Genomic DNA, 16,512 nt, shown 5'->3' with positions numbered 1-16,512 from the left:
GTGTGCCTATTCTGTACAGGTGTGTTCGTATGTTACATGATCTGGGCGATCCCATTCGCCGTGGCAGCCTTGTCGGCTTGCATCTGTATATATTTTGGGCCGTTGCGCCATTTGATAGCCTTGCTGGCTTCTGATATATATATGTTTGTGTTTGAGACAGTTTGAGATAATCTGAGGCAGTGTCTGATATTTGTATACGCATAAGCCATCTGTATGCGATTCGGATCAATGAATGTGTTTGGGTGCCCAGCTCGGGCACTAGTCACGGCCTACGGGGCTGGGTCGTGACATTTTCCTCCTTCTAAAAATCAAAAAACCCTAATATAATCTCTCTCAATATTTTTCATCACATTAGTGAAAATTTGACAAGACCCGGACCCCGTAAACCCGAGATGGTGAAGAAGAGGGTTGCTTCTAGGGTTTCTTCAAGTTGTGGAGTTTAGGGAGTTAAATTTGAAGTGATTCTTGGGATTCTTGAACCCTCAAGGTATGTAAATGATTTCTACCCTTATATTTAAGTTGGTTATCAAGTGTTTAGTGATGTTAAGTGAAAAAAAGGTAATTGTGGAAGTGTTAAGTTGATGAAGGGCAATGTAGTGATATAGGGTTGTTTTAGGAGATGATTGGAAATGGGTTTACGTATATTTTGATATATATATATATATATATATATATATATATGTGTGTGTGTGTGTGTGTGTGTGTGTTGTCATTGTGGATGTGAGTATTGTAGTTGATGTGGGATCGAATGAGAAGTTGGAGAGTTGTAAGCTTATAAGGAAATTATTGTCTATAGTTCATTGAGCTTTATACGTATTTGAGGATGGTTAGTAAGCGAAGTAAGTAGTCTAACTAAGCCCTGTGTTATCTTAATTGTAGACTTGCAAGTTCGAGAGATAGAAGTTGGGCGACTGAGTATACCCCAAGGTATGTTGAGGTCATTCCTTTCTTCTTTTGGCATGATCCTATGATATGATCCAACAAGCGAGTAAGCGAGCTTCTATATTACTCTACTCTTAGAAGCATTAGAAGTACTTCAGTCTTTGATGTTCATGTACATTATTTACGAGAAATCCCTCTATTCATAGATCCAGTCTTATGTAGCCAGTTCTGTGCATATAGCTTAGTCATGCATTACATTCATTATATATTTATGTACATTTGACTAGAAGGCGTTATATACGCATACGCATATCAGGCGTTATATATGCAAATACTAGCTATATGTAAAGTATGAGAAGAAATACAGGCGTTATATACGCATTACTACTATGATATGCTATTGATTATGGCCACAGAGGAGCCAATATGATATGATGAGATGCCATAGAGGCTTACAGGCGTTATATACGCACATACATCAGGCGTTATATACGCACTTATATAGATGCACGATCATCATTGATTGGTATGAGCATGCATATTATGTGCCCACAGAGGCATTGTCAATCACGCAGATTTATGTAGATTTAGACAGATACTAGTTCATACAAGTACATGCAGTCAGTTATTTTAGTTTATGAGTTCAGATTTTATCCATGATTCTTATGTATGTGTTGTTCTTATGCCTTACATACTCGATACATTATCCATACTGACTCCCCGTTGCTCGGGGGGCTGCGTTTATGCCCGCAGGTACAGGGAGACTGACAGGTGGTCCAGCTCAGTAGGACCTCTAGATCTAGCAGTGGTCAGTACACTCCATTCGATCCGAGCTACGATAATTTTGGTCATTTTCCCCTTTTGAGATGTGTATGCATATGGGTATGACGGGGCCCGTCCCATCCTACGGCTTTTATTCCAGTAGATGTCTGTAGATAGTTGTATGTAGTAGTCAGATGATGTAGCCTTGTCGGTTTCTATTCTTTTGTGTACATTATATGAAGCAGCCTACCCGGCTTGCACTGTTCTTCCACATCATGTGTATATATATATATATATATATATATATATATATATATATATATATATGCGATTGTACGAGTTCCGATGTTTCTCTTTTGAGATCAGTTTATGCCATTTATGGGCCTTTGATGTTTAGTATGTTTCAGATAAGTGTTTAGGGGTGTTTGGTCGCTAGAGGTCAGGCTCCCATCGTGGCTCATCGATTTGGGTCGTGACAGAACCAAGCTAATGTTGATTTAATACTGTCTTGAAAAAGAGTTATAACGCTCCTTAGATTATTAATGAAGTGTTAAACAAGGGCTAAGAAGGTTCCATAAGGATAGGAGATCAAACGAAATGACGAGAACAAGTTCGGAAAAAAGGTGAGTTATACTACCCATTATACGGTCCGTATAACTTTATACGGTCCGTATAATGGTCCGTATAACCGTCACAGTGAGGAGTGATCACTGGGAGTATTATACGGTCACTTATGCGGACCATATAAAATTATACGGACCGTATAAGGTACCGTATAATGGTCACAGAAAGGAGGATCGTTGGTGCAATTTCACGGCCACTTATAAGGACCGTATAAGTGTCCACATAATCCGTGACGGGTCAGATTTTCCCAATTATATATATAAGACCCCAAGTTATTATTTTCATTTCTCATTTCCTCTAGTTCTCTCAAAACCTCTAGAATATTCCACACACTTCATTTACATAAATTCAAGGGAAATCAAGGATCAAATACCAAAAACTAGTAAAATCAAGCAAGTGCAAGAATGCTAACAAGGGTTCATGGAAGCTAGAAATTTTCTTGGAATTCAAGTTAGGGTTTTCTCCAAGTGAAGCATCTCCATCCAAAACCCATTTCTACACAATAAAAGGTGAGTTTATGTTCATTTCATGCTATTAAGAGTATTGAATGGTTGAGAGACTTGGATTACGGAAGGAAGTAGAAAATGGAAAACAAATATGAAAATAGTGGAATTCTTGAATGGTAACTTGATTTGAATCATAGTTCTTAATATGTTATGGGTATAATCTTGTTATGAATGAGGTTAAGGATATTGAAGAAGCATTATATATGAATGAATGCAACGTTAGGTGATAGCTATGGTTATGGATGACCTTGAAGAGGGAATTTTGAGAATTGAACAATATCTAGCTTAACAAGTTTATTGATCATGATATTGTGGAAGTTGTTGTTGATGTTGGGAGTTGTTACATTTTATGGAGAAAGTTATAGCAATAAAGGAAATGCTGCCCAATTTTCATTAGCTTTAGCTTAAGCTTAAGTATGTTTCCGGTTATCTAACCTTAGTACGAATCCTCTTGAATGTAGAATTGTGAGTATCGGAGGGGAGCACTTAGTCGATAAAGCTAGAACGATGAAAAGGTATGTAAGGCTAACCCTTCCTTCAAAGGCATAATTTCTATATATATTGTAATTTCTTTCTGGTAATTCCTATGACCTTCTTACATTCCAAAAGATGAAAGCTAAAGAGTATTAAAAGCCTCATACGAGATAGAGATGAGATATGTCCCATAAAAAAAAATACTACGATGCTATTATGATGTTAATGATCTTTACATGATTCCTTGATATTATTCATTATTGCTAGACTCACCTTATGATGCTAGCTCCTTCAAGGTGAGACATGATGATTATGACTACTCCATAATGGGATCGGGGTTTCTCGACCTTACGTCACCCCGATAGAGTTGTAGCCTTCACTTGAGTCCTTATGTATGTTTCATGATGAGTACATGATGATTAGATTACACCGTGCTTATATGGCCGAGCAGACACCGCTAAGGCGGGCGGCATATACACCATGTCTAGATGGCATGGGCAGACACCACTAGTGGGCGCCATGAGATGCCTACCCCGGACGCGGGAGGCCTGGACGCAGGCTAATGATGATCACACCATAACTATATGGTCGGGCAGCTTATATATGCATACTTGATATGATGTTGTTTATGATGTAAGTTAGCATGCATAATTCTGTCTTAAGAGACATGCAGTTGCAGGTTGTTTACTTACTTGATGTTTCCCTATCTCTTTGATATGTTATTATTGTTCATGCCTTACATACTCAGTACATTGTTCGAATTGACGTCTTTTATTTTTATGGACGCTGTGTTCATGCCCGAGTAGATAGGGAGACAATATTAGTTAATAGGACTCTATCAGTAGATTCATTAGAGCACTCCACTACTCCGGAGGTGCCATATGTTAATACATTCTTTTGAGTATATATTTGGGCACGACGGGGTCCTGTCCCGTCCTCATATCTCAGTACTCTAGTAGAGGCTCGTAGATACGTAAGCGTGGGTAGTAGTTGTCTCATGAATACATCAATGTATATTTTATATATCATTTTTGCAGCCGTGAGGGCTTATTTATATATTTGTATTGTCTTGGGATTATATGTGTACAGGATAGTATGATGACTAGCGTAATGAGTGGTGCTCGGTAGTCAGCTCCGGGTACCCATCATGGCCCCCTAGTCGGGTCATGACAAAAGTGGTATCAGAGCAGTTTCGTCCTAAGGTGTGTCTACGAGCCATGTCTAGTAGAGTCTTGTTTATGGGTGTGAAGCGCGCCACACTTATAAAAAAGAGGCTGCGGGGCATTTAGGAACTAATGATCGTCTTTCTTCTTGTTAGATCGTGCGATAGAGCCATGTTATAAGATTTCCTTTCTCTAATTGTGCGTTATGATTTCAGCGATGCCGATAAAGAGGATGGCCACAGCCGCCCAGAAGGGCAAGGCTATGACAGAAAGGCGGATGGAAAGGGAGCCACCAACAAATATAAAAGAAGGTGAATCCCATAATGAGGCTCCATCCAATACCTCTCACACTCCGCCTATTCTAGAAGAACAAGGAGGGGTCTCTACTCCGGCTCCTATGCCTCCAGTTCCTCCACCGGGTGCTTCGGGTCAACAGATGACCGAGGCCATTCAGTTATTGACTCAGTTGGTTGCCGCTCAGGCTCAACGGCAAAGTACGGGTCCCGGTGATAGAGCTACTGGTGCAAGGGCTCGTGATTTCATGAGTTTAAATCCCCCAGAATTTTTTTAGTCGAAGCCGGATGAAGACCCGCAAGGTTTTATGGATAAAATGTTAAGGACGTTGAGAATCATCCATGCCTCTGACACCGAATCTGTGGAGTTGGCATCTTATAGACTCCAGGATGTAGCAGTCCTTTGGTACAATAATTGGATTTCTTCAAGAGGAGAGGATGCACCTCCCCCAGTTTGGCAAGAGTTCGTGAAAGCTTTTATTTGTCATTATTTGCCACCCGAGGTCCGTCGGCCCTGTTATATCTCGCATTTTTGTACATTGGGACAATCCGGATTAATTATGATAAATTAAGGACAAAACTATTCCAGGATACAAAGTCGGGATTTTTGACCTCCGATTTTATTTTGAGACATAAGTTGTTCATGAATTTGTGGGTATGGAACAATTAGGAAAATTTGGGACCAAAAGTGATATATTTGGAAGATGAAAATCATGCAAATAAGGCCCTTTGGCCGTGTGACTATAGAAAAGGTCCCACACATTTTGTGGCCAATTTAAATTGGTCCAACACATGTGTGGGCCAAGGATACTTGGGCAACTTATATAATAGCACAAAGGATGAATTCTAAGTCATCTTTATCATTCCATACACTTAGAAAAAAAAAAAAAAGACCAAGAAGTTGGAGAGCAAGGCTCTCGGCCAAGCCACCTCAAAAACCAAGTCCAAATTGAACCATTCCAAAAATATTTTGTTGATGCAAACCCACTAATTGGAGGTCCCTAAGTAGCGTGGAAGCGTTGTTTGGATCATCAAACCATTCGTTTTGTAGATCGCAAACCCTAGACAAATTGTGGAGTTGAAGAAGAAAGGTGAGATTTAGTTATGTTTTATGTGTTATAAATGTTGTATGCATGTTGTAGTATGTTAAAATGAAGGAAATTCATGAAATATGGCATGTTGGAGTGGAGGTTGTGAATGTAGTGCATAGCCGTGTGAGGTGTGTGTGTGTTGTGTTGAATTGAAGTCATGAATTGAAGTCTAGTTAGCATGTTGTGATCATTGTAAGGTGAAGAAATGAATGAGAATCATTTATATATGTTGGTGGGAGGTGTTGGCCGAATGTAGGCCATTTATGTGACAAGAAATGAATTAATATCGCTTAATGTTTTAGTCGTCGTCGTTATGAATTCTATGTTGGAAATGAATGTTTAATGACTCAAATTGGTGTTGTAATTTTTGTGGACTGATTTGGAGGTTATTGTACATTTGATGTAATTTGTATATTTATGAGAATGATATTGTTAGAATGTGAATTGTTGGTGCAAATCATGATTTGGAAATGAGAAGTGTGTTATAGTGTGTCTCGGGTTTGGGGGACAGTTTTGGGCAAATTGGAGCCTTGTTGGATTGTTGGGAATATTGTATAAATTGTTTGAAATGTTCTTAAATGATGCTAGTATGGGTTCGGATTGGTGATTGAATGTAAAAGCGTTGATGTTGGCTTGAACGTAAGTCGTTGAATTGAATATATTGAAAGTTGCCGAATGATGTAAAAGAGAGTTATTAATGTTATATTGCCTTTCGGATTGGTTATTGATGTTGCTAGGTTGGTTGTTGTTGTTGTTGTAGTTGATTTGGGCCGAGTTAAATTCTCGGGGTGGCCTATTTACAGGGGAAATCGCCCAAATTTACTGTAGAATTAAGGGCTAATTTGGAATTAAATGCCCAAAATGTTTATAGCTAATGTTTGGCATGTTATGACTTGTTTGTAGACCTTGGGCAGCCCGAGACGTAGGTCGGATTTAGCTTGAGTTTGAGCGAGCGTTGAGTGCGTACGAGGTATGTAAGCGCAACCCTTCCTTCTTTTGGCATGCCTTAGTCGTAAATAGGCTATGATACGAGCCTCGAGGAAATTCTCCTCTCGCGATCCGACCATGTCTGTGATTCTTATTTGTTCTTTAGTCTTCGTATGTTTGATATGGTAAAATATTGGCCCGTATGTCTTTTGTATGACTAAGTTTAAAAAGTTGCATAAAAAGTTGGTTTTTAAAAAGAACTTTGTTCCTAAATGATTCCGCAAACTACGAAAGTCCGTAACTTTCACAGACAGAACCGGATCGCTTCGATATGCTCAAAAATGATTCCATGATGTATGATGACTATGATTTCCATAGGCGGGCCCGGCTCGGGTCGACACCCGTCCGTGGGTCCCGCGACTTTTCTTTATATACTTCTGACGACTTTTGAAAGAATATGATTCGATTTTAAGTACGACCAGTTTACTTACCTTTGAGTTTATGATAATGACCTCACGCATATGATTATGATACATAACTATGGTTTCAGAAGTGGTATTCGGAAGAAAATTCGATTTGACGTTTGTCTTGGTTTTGAAATAATAATTCGCTTCGACTATTCTATTGAGTCTGTAATGACGACTATGTTCTTGTCTTCCACAAGCTATGTTATGCGATCTTGAGACGTACCTACAATTTCTAAAGTACTACTTGTATGTTCTCGAATGATTTTCGGAGGAAACTTGATTTAACTGTTATTTAGCTTTAAAATGAGATTTCGATTGACTATGTTGTTGAGCTTTGTGATGATGATTTGTGTATATGGTTCCTCACTACTCGTTCGTGTGCACTATCTTTGTATTCGAAGTATGACGTCTATTCCGAAATATGATGTGATATGAAGTTTGATATGATATGTGATAACAGGATGATATGACGATTCTATACACCGAGACCCTCACTAGAGGGCCGGGACACGCTATGTATATGATGATATGATGATGACATGATTCTATACACCGAGACCCTCACTAGAGGGCCGGGACACGCTATACACCGAGACCCTCACTAGAGGGCCGGGACACGCTATACACCGAGTCCCTCACTAGAGGGCCGGGACACGCTATATGTATGTATATATGGGATGATGATATGATCTTACTTACCGAGTCTCTCGTTAGAGGGCCGGGACACGTTATATGTATACGCATGTGCGGAATGATTGTCTGACTGGGATATGATATGGACATGTATGATTTATGTTTCGGAGGTAAATTTTGTAGCTTCTGGGTACTGTATTCACGTTTTCTACTCCTTATTTAAAGTACGACTCTGCCTACTGTATTTCATGCTTTACATGCTCAGTACATATTCCGTACTGACCCCCTTTCTTCGGGGGCTGCGTTTCATGCCCGTAAGTACAGACGCACAGTTCGGTGATCCGCCAGTCTAGGACACCCATTCTGCAGTTTGGAGTGCTCTCTTTATTCCGGAGCCCATTTTTTGGTATATACTCGTCCGTTGTATATGTATGAGTTTGTTCGGGGGTACGGCGGGGCCCCGTCCCGTCATATGATTACGTCGGTGCGTCAGAGGTACGTAGACGTACATGTGGGTTAGGCCTATCCTGTACAGGTGTGTTTGTATGTTATATGTTCTGGGCGATCCTATTTGTCGTGGCAGCCTTGTCGGCTCGCATTTGTATATGTTTTGGGGCCGATGCGCCATTTGATAGCCCGCGGCTTCGATATATATATATATATGTTTGTGTTTGATATGTGTTTGAGACGGCTTGAGATAATCGAGACGGCGTCGATATTTGTATACGCGTAAGCTATTTGTTGTGAATCGGATTAATGAATGTGTTAGGGTGCCCAGCTCGGGCACTAGTCACGGCCTACGGGGTTGGGTCGTGACAGTCCCAGAGCTAATAAACTCTTGAATCTAAAGCAAGGGAATATGAGTGCCCGGGAGTATAGCCTTCACTTTAATTCATTGGCTAGATATGCTCCGACTATGGTGGCTGACATGGGAGATAGAGTACATAGATTTGTGAGAGGCCTAGGGCCCTTTTTGTTCAAGGATTGTTTGACAGCTTCACTATAGGAGGGGATGGAAATCTCCCGTATCCGCGCCCACGCCCAGAATTTGGAAGTGCAGCAACAGCCGTAGAGGGGTGAGCGCGATATTGATAGAGGACAGAGTAAGAGGGCCAGATCTGCCGGTGCTAGTAGTGAGTATAGAGGGGGTCAGCGGCAATAATATTCTAGATATTCGGGCCAGTCTGCGACGAGTGCATCTTTTCGGTTTGCGGGCAGGAGATTTGATCGCCCCATTTATTCTGGTCCGGGTCAGAGTTCGAGAGTCACAGGTCCTTACTTTGGAGGTGATCCTAGCCAACGGAGACCACCGGTCTTTGCGATGTAGCCAGTGTGATAAATTACATTCCGGTCAGTGTCGCCGAGGTTCAGATGCTTACTATGCCTGTGGTCAGGTTGGGCATATGATGCGTGATTGTCCGTCGATGGGTGGTAGAGTTGGGGCTCAGCCCATTCATTGATCTTGCATATCCAAACAATTGACCTTTTTAAATTTAGCAAATGTATTTTTGTTTTTAAAAAGGATTTCCATCTTTTCCGTAAGCAAAAACTTGAACTGTTTAAGGAAAATACTTATTCTTTTCTAATCATCTTTAGAGAAGAAAACCTTTTTTTTTTACATTGTGCAAAAAATTAGGTTAGGTCTCTTTGATATTAGGTCTCTTATCCTTTCTGACAATATTAGCATCGTTTGCCTACTCGTTTTTCAACTAAGTCCTAAAGGGTTTCAATAACATCACAAGCGTTTATACAAATATACACATGCATATGAAATGAAATAAAGTAATGGGCTGTTGGGTGTACTAAGCTCACCAGCTAAATTTGTGTCATTTTTCACCCATGGTTGGGCCTTTAGGTGTTGCAGCTGACTCAATATATGATGTGTTGCAACTCCGGCCCAACGAGATAATGCAAAGGAGATTGAGGCCATTCAGCAAGTCCCAAATAAATTTGTCATGCAAAGGGGAAAAAAAAAGGGTGGTTAGAGGACATTTACACTTAACAACTATTTGACAAGGAGGTTTAACATGAATATATCACTTAGAAACATTCAGGCTGTCCCAATATATAGTAGATATACATAGCAAATACGAAAACATACACTGGATACAACATGAATATCATTAAGATAAAAGAGGAGTGGGAAGGAGGGAACAGTGAGCCCAAAGACACAATTGTACATGCCAATACACTCTAATATACCATGGATATACATGATATACATCCTTGCATACTAGGGCATATACATGGGGTATATACTTCTGCATATCAAATGGTATATCACAATATATCAGCAAGAGAAGAAGAGAAGGATTTTTTTTGAAACAGCCCCACTCATCCGTACATTTCACAACCTTAACATACTCTGAATTCCAAAGGTATACAGTGGGTATACACCTTGTATACTAACAGTATACTGGGCTATATACCCTTTTGTATATCATGAAATGTCCAAAGCATGTTGGGTTGCATATCTTATTATGTTTGAAGGAAGTAAAACATCAAAGAAGCTAGAAATGAGTGACACAACCACACAGACTGTCACATTTGAAATCAAGTGTGTATATCACACACTAATGGCAACTAAATCAAGACCTTAAAGATATTAACTGGATTAATTTGTGCAAGGCAGAAGCAGAAATGCAAGCAAACTTGGTGATCAAGCTAGATCATATATGCACGTAGGAGGGATGCACACATACACAGACATTCTCATGAATTCTTTAACAGAGACAGGATAGCATACACATGAGAAACTTCTCTTATGTTTATTCCAATAGCATGGCAGGCCAATTGATGGGTTCCTATTGTTACACTGAGACGTAGTTCCTACACATGATTAGTTGAAACAAACATATGCCAGTTTTGGGTACTATCTAAACAGGTGACTAGTACAGTATAGGTCTTTTAATCTCATGATATAGTCAGAAGGGGAGATCTAAATAGAAGTTCTAAATCAACACAGAAAGGTATCATTCTGGCACATAAAATACACCCACAAAGGGTCCCACAGTCTTAAGACATGACAAGGAGGAACCCCAGAGCTAAATTAAACCAAAGAAAGGCTAAGTATGCGTACTCAAAGCCTTATCTTTGAACTCAGACCTCTAGGGCATCACTCTACTAGACGTTATTTTTGTACTTGTGAGACAGGTGAACATAAAGCTCTGATACCAATTTGGCACGACCCAAAATCCTAAGGTCGTGAAGGAACATACTCCCACCAAGTAAGTAAGCTATTCACAACCCAAATGAAGCAATTTAATAAGGAAGTCAATGCGAAATATTCAAATAGGTCATTTATAAGTCTTAAATAGTCTTATAATCATAAAAACATGAAATAAGTGCTACAACTCCCAAAACCTGATGTCACTAGTACAAGAACCACTAAGAAACTGATACAAGTCTGAGATAATAGCTAATACACTGTCTGAAACAAGGAAACATGAATAAGTAAATGAAGAAGAAGAATCTGGTGCCATGGATCAGCCAGTAGCTCACCCAGAATCCTTCGTAACAGCTTCTCAACAGGTAGGGAAGTCTCGAGCTCCGCTCATGCTAGGAACAAAATATGCACACAAAAAGGTGCAGCAATTGTAGAGTGAGTACGGAAAATCAACGTGTACTCAGCAGCATCATCGACTGACCCTACACTAAAATGGAGACGAGGGCTGGTCTTCGAATACTACTTCCACACTTAACCGCTGTTAGTCCATCACAATAATCATAGGTTACAAGGCCTAGGTAAGAAGCCTCTAAGTCCTCAAGTCCATCTAATTAGCCAAATAAGCAAATGAATACAATTCAATCAACAGTTTAAGCACGTCATCCAAACAAGGAATCAATAAGATGATATGACATGCAAATGTTATGCAATACAAGGCCTTTCCATCACCGGTACACACACGTTCAAATATTATGAATCGTGAAACATGGGGGACTCGCGAGGTCCATATACTACCCAAAATCATTTCCCTTCGAGTTCCTAGCCTCTTTAGGCTTCCAAATCATCATACTCAGCCTGTAGGCTCACATTACCTGTCACTAGCCAATTTGGCTCATTTCATCAGCATTACTGTCTGGAACCATTTCCCCTCAAACCAGACATATGCATCCTTAAATATGTATGAGATACCATATAAATCATGAATATGACATGCACAACAATAAGCAACAAAGCTAAGCAATAAAGACTTAATCTTTAGCTCTTTTCCACTTTTAAACGAGTGTTTAGGAGTGATGAGAAATAATAACCACAAATAAGACAGTTAATAAGCATAGAAGCAATAAACAAGAGACCTCATATCCCAATCGCAATCACCAATCAATCTTTGCTACCAGCTGATGCCCAAAGAATGGCATTCAGACCGGGCTATATAATGAAAATTACACATATACCCATAACATGGCACCGGTACCTGATACAAGTGCTCGTCACCTCATAAATATCGAGACCCCCTTAGTTACCCCATCACTCCTCTTTTATTAGTCCAATTAAATCAACCACAACGCTTTAAATAAGGTCAAGAAAGGTTTCAACTTGCCTGATTTAAAGTCCGAAGCTCAAGCGATCACAACCTTGCCCTTCTCCAAAGTCTCCGAACCATTTTAAACTGTTCAAATACATAATCTACATAAGTATACAGGTCTGTAGACATCCATATTGCCAGATACTTATCACAACGCCGTAAAAATCACCTCAAACGAAGCTCCACAACTCAAGATATGATGAAAATACCAAACATAATTATATCATACTTTTCATTCATCATCATTCTAATCATCATCGCATTTACGACAATTGCAACATACGACCACATTTATATCATCAATAACATCTATGCTAATATGACAATGTACATCACGCCGACAATGGCGATCACAAACAACATTTGCTCAAAATATAGGCCGACAAGGCCGAAACATATCTAACCATATACACAATGTCTACGAGCCTCTAAGAAAGTACATCATATCATAACATATGGGCGGGACAAAAAAGACCCCGCCGTGCCCATGAATATATACACAAAAGAATCTATACCAAAAGCCGAACCTCCGAATGAAACTGGAGTCATAAATGTACGTCCCGAGATAATACAACTATGGATCAACATACTTATACATCACATTCTAGATGGCGCATAATTATATCATACTTTTCATTCATCATCATTCATTCCACAAACAAAAGGACGTCAGTACGAAGAATGTACTGAGTATGTAAAGCATGATCAATATCAATATGGAAGCATAATGGATAACATATGAAATAACATAACTGGGGAACAATGGCATCATCATCATGGCACTTACCTGCTCTCCATAGGGACGTTCCGTTTCTATTTCGTACTAGCGTACATGCATTTGTATTCTTGCTCATTTACCTTTCGTATCTACTTTCATATTCGTATTCATGCATACTCATGCCATATCATATACATTGCATATTCATAGCCCTTACTTGGCACTTACATAGTCTTATCATATTCGTACTCTAATGGATGTCATATACATAGCATATCGTATTCATATAGATGTCATACATATAGCTTATTCGTACTATATAGACGTCATACATATAGCTTATTCGTATCATATAGATTCATACATATTCGTATTATATAGCGTATTCCCGACCATACCAATGCTCGGTGTTATCACGTATTCGGCCCTACCAAGGCTCATAGGTTATCATATTCGCCCTACCAAGGTCATATACATAGCTTATTATTCGTACCCAACGAAGGTGGTGCGCGCGCGTCGTATATATATATAGATATACATATATATTATATTCTACCCGGCCATATAAGCTCGGGGTTCACGCACCCTCTGCGCGCGGCACATACATACATATATAAATATACATACTTATCATATTCTACCCGGCCGTATAAGCTCGGGGTTCACAATAGCCTCTCATGGGCATTCATACATACAAGCTCATATCTATCTTTAGTCTTTTTACTAACGTCATTCATCACCTTCTATCCTTAGAGTATTACTCGTCGTATGAGGAACTTAGTACAATCGCATCACTTGAGCATCATTGGCTTAATAGCTTCTCAAGCTAAGATCATTAGAAGTATTATGAACTCATAAGAGATGAACAATTGGCCAAGGAACCATGCCTTATGAAAGAAAGGTTAGCCTTACATACCTTGTCGTGCAACTATTCTATCGCTTGAGCGTTCTTCTTCAAAGCTCACGTTCTACCTTCATTGAAGTGCATACTCATATTAGATGATGGATAGCATTTAGCATTCATGACTAATCCTAGAGAAAATCGGACAACATTTCCTTTATTTATATGACTTTCCTCGTATTACATATCAACTCCCAAGCATCAATAACAACATTCATAATATCATCACAATAGCCTTTAATCAACCACATTACTCTTACCTCACACTTTACCTCAATTATCCACATTCATAGTCATAACTCGACAATACGTTCATTCACATACAATGTCATTTCCCACACTCTCAATAGCATTTATAACATGATCATATTCATAACGTATCAAGAATCATAACTCGTTCCAAACATTTACTCAAAAGTGCTACTATTCACACATTCATGACCCATTACTTATATTCTTTTGTAATCCAAGTGTTTCACCTTCCAAATACTTTATATAACATGGAAACATCATAAAACTTACCTTAGATGGTGTAGGATTGAACCTTGATGGCGTATCCCTCACTTGAGCCAAACCCTAGATTTTCCTTCACTTGATTTCTTGCTTTCGATGAACTCTAATGGGTTCTCTTACTTTGATTCACTTGTATTGATGATAGGAACCTTAGATTTCCTTTGGATTCTTGTTCATGAAATGTATATGAAGCCCTAGAAGTCTTAGAGAGAAGTAGAGAGATGTTGGAAATGAAATAATGAAGTTGGAAACTCATTTAAAGACTTGGAACATTTCAGTCCGTCGGGTGTTCCACGGTCCGTGGAACCCAATGCTGTCCGTGGAGCTGGTCGTGGTTCATGACCAGCCAGCTGCCTTCTCTGCTGGCAGTTCCACGGACCCATCCACGGTCCGTGGAACACACTGCTGGCCGTGGAACCAGCCGTGGAACTCACTGTTCCACCAAGTTTGATCCCGTCGTTTCGTTTGATCTCCAATCCTTATGGAACCTTCTTAGCACTTGTTTATCACTTCATTAACAATCTAAGGGGTGTTATAACTCTTCCCCAACACATCATTAAGTTGTCATCAACTTACTACTCATAAATCCTTTCCGAAACTTATCGTATACATGGCCTTCTCTTGGCAACTTTCTTATCTAACATCGAATGTCTTTCAAATCTCATTTAGAATCATCAATTGCTATGTCTTACTTATTGAAACATCGTATACTTCATATTTCTCATTAGCCTATTCACTGTGCATCAACGGAAAATTTTTCGAGGTGTAACATTCTTCCCCCTTAGGAACATTCGTCCTCGAATGTTAAGCACTCGGGGATTCTACAAAAATTTCGCCAGAGTTTTCCCTATAATATGGCACTACCGCCCTGTCACAACAACCCATAATATCAATGCCTCATAGGGCCACAACATAATAGCAATATAATTTGGCCACACACGACCCAAATACATAAAAGGAAAGCATACATACCTTACGATCATGACGTCTCATCTTGGCCCTCTTCCGGGGGCTGAAATAGGTGCGGATATTTGGATTTCATGCTTTCTTCCGCTTCCCATGTCATTTCTTCTCGATTATTATTTCTCCACAAAACTTTAACTGAGGCCACTTCTTTGTTTCTAAGCCTCCGTACTTGCCTATCTAATATGGCAATGGGTTTTTCATCATAAGCTAACTTTTTCGTTACTTGAACATCATTTAATGGGACGATCCTAGTAGGATCTCCAATACATTTACGTAGCATCGAGACATGGAACATCGGATGGACTGACTCCAAATCAGGAGGTAGATCTAATTCATAAGCTACTTTGCCCACTTTGCGCACAATTTCATAAGGCCCAATATACCGGGGACTAAGCTTCCCCTTTTTGCCAAATCTCATAACGCCTTTCATTGGCGACACTTTCAAGAACACCCAATCTTTAACTTGGAACTCTAGGTCCCTTCGACGATTATCCGCATAGGACTTTTGACGACTTTGGGTTGCTAACAATCGATCTTGTATGAGCTTGACTTTCTCTCTGGCTTGTTGGACCAAATCTGGCCCTATCAATTTAGCCTCTCCCCCGTTTCAAACCACCCAATTGGGGATCTACACTTTCGCCCATATAAGGCTTCATACGGTGCCATTTGAATGCTAGAATGATAGCTATTATTATAAGCAAATTCAATGAGTGGCAAATGATCATCCCAATTTCCTCCAAAATCTATCATACATGCTCGCAACATATCCTCAAGAGTCTGAATGGTACGTTCAGCTTGTCCATCAGTCTGTGGATGAAATGCCGTGCTAAGGCTCACTTGAGTCCCTAAGCCCTCTTGGAAGGACTTCCAAAATTAGCCGTAAACTGAGTGCCTCTATCAGAGATAATAGATACTGGAACACCATGAAGTCGCACTATCTCTTTAACATAGAGCTTTGCATAATCTTCCGCTACATACGTCGTTCTGACTGGCAAGAAATGAGCTGACTTGGTGAGTCTATCCACAATCACCCATATGGAATCATACTTACGTCGAGAACGGG

This window comes from Lycium ferocissimum, chromosome 7 (genome assembly GCF_029784015.1).
Source record: "Lycium ferocissimum isolate CSIRO_LF1 chromosome 7, AGI_CSIRO_Lferr_CH_V1, whole genome shotgun sequence".
NCBI classification, from domain to species: domain Eukaryota; kingdom Viridiplantae; phylum Streptophyta; class Magnoliopsida; order Solanales; family Solanaceae; genus Lycium; species Lycium ferocissimum.
The sequence above is the reverse complement of the archived record's forward strand: the minus strand, read 5'-3'. Positions refer to the sequence as shown.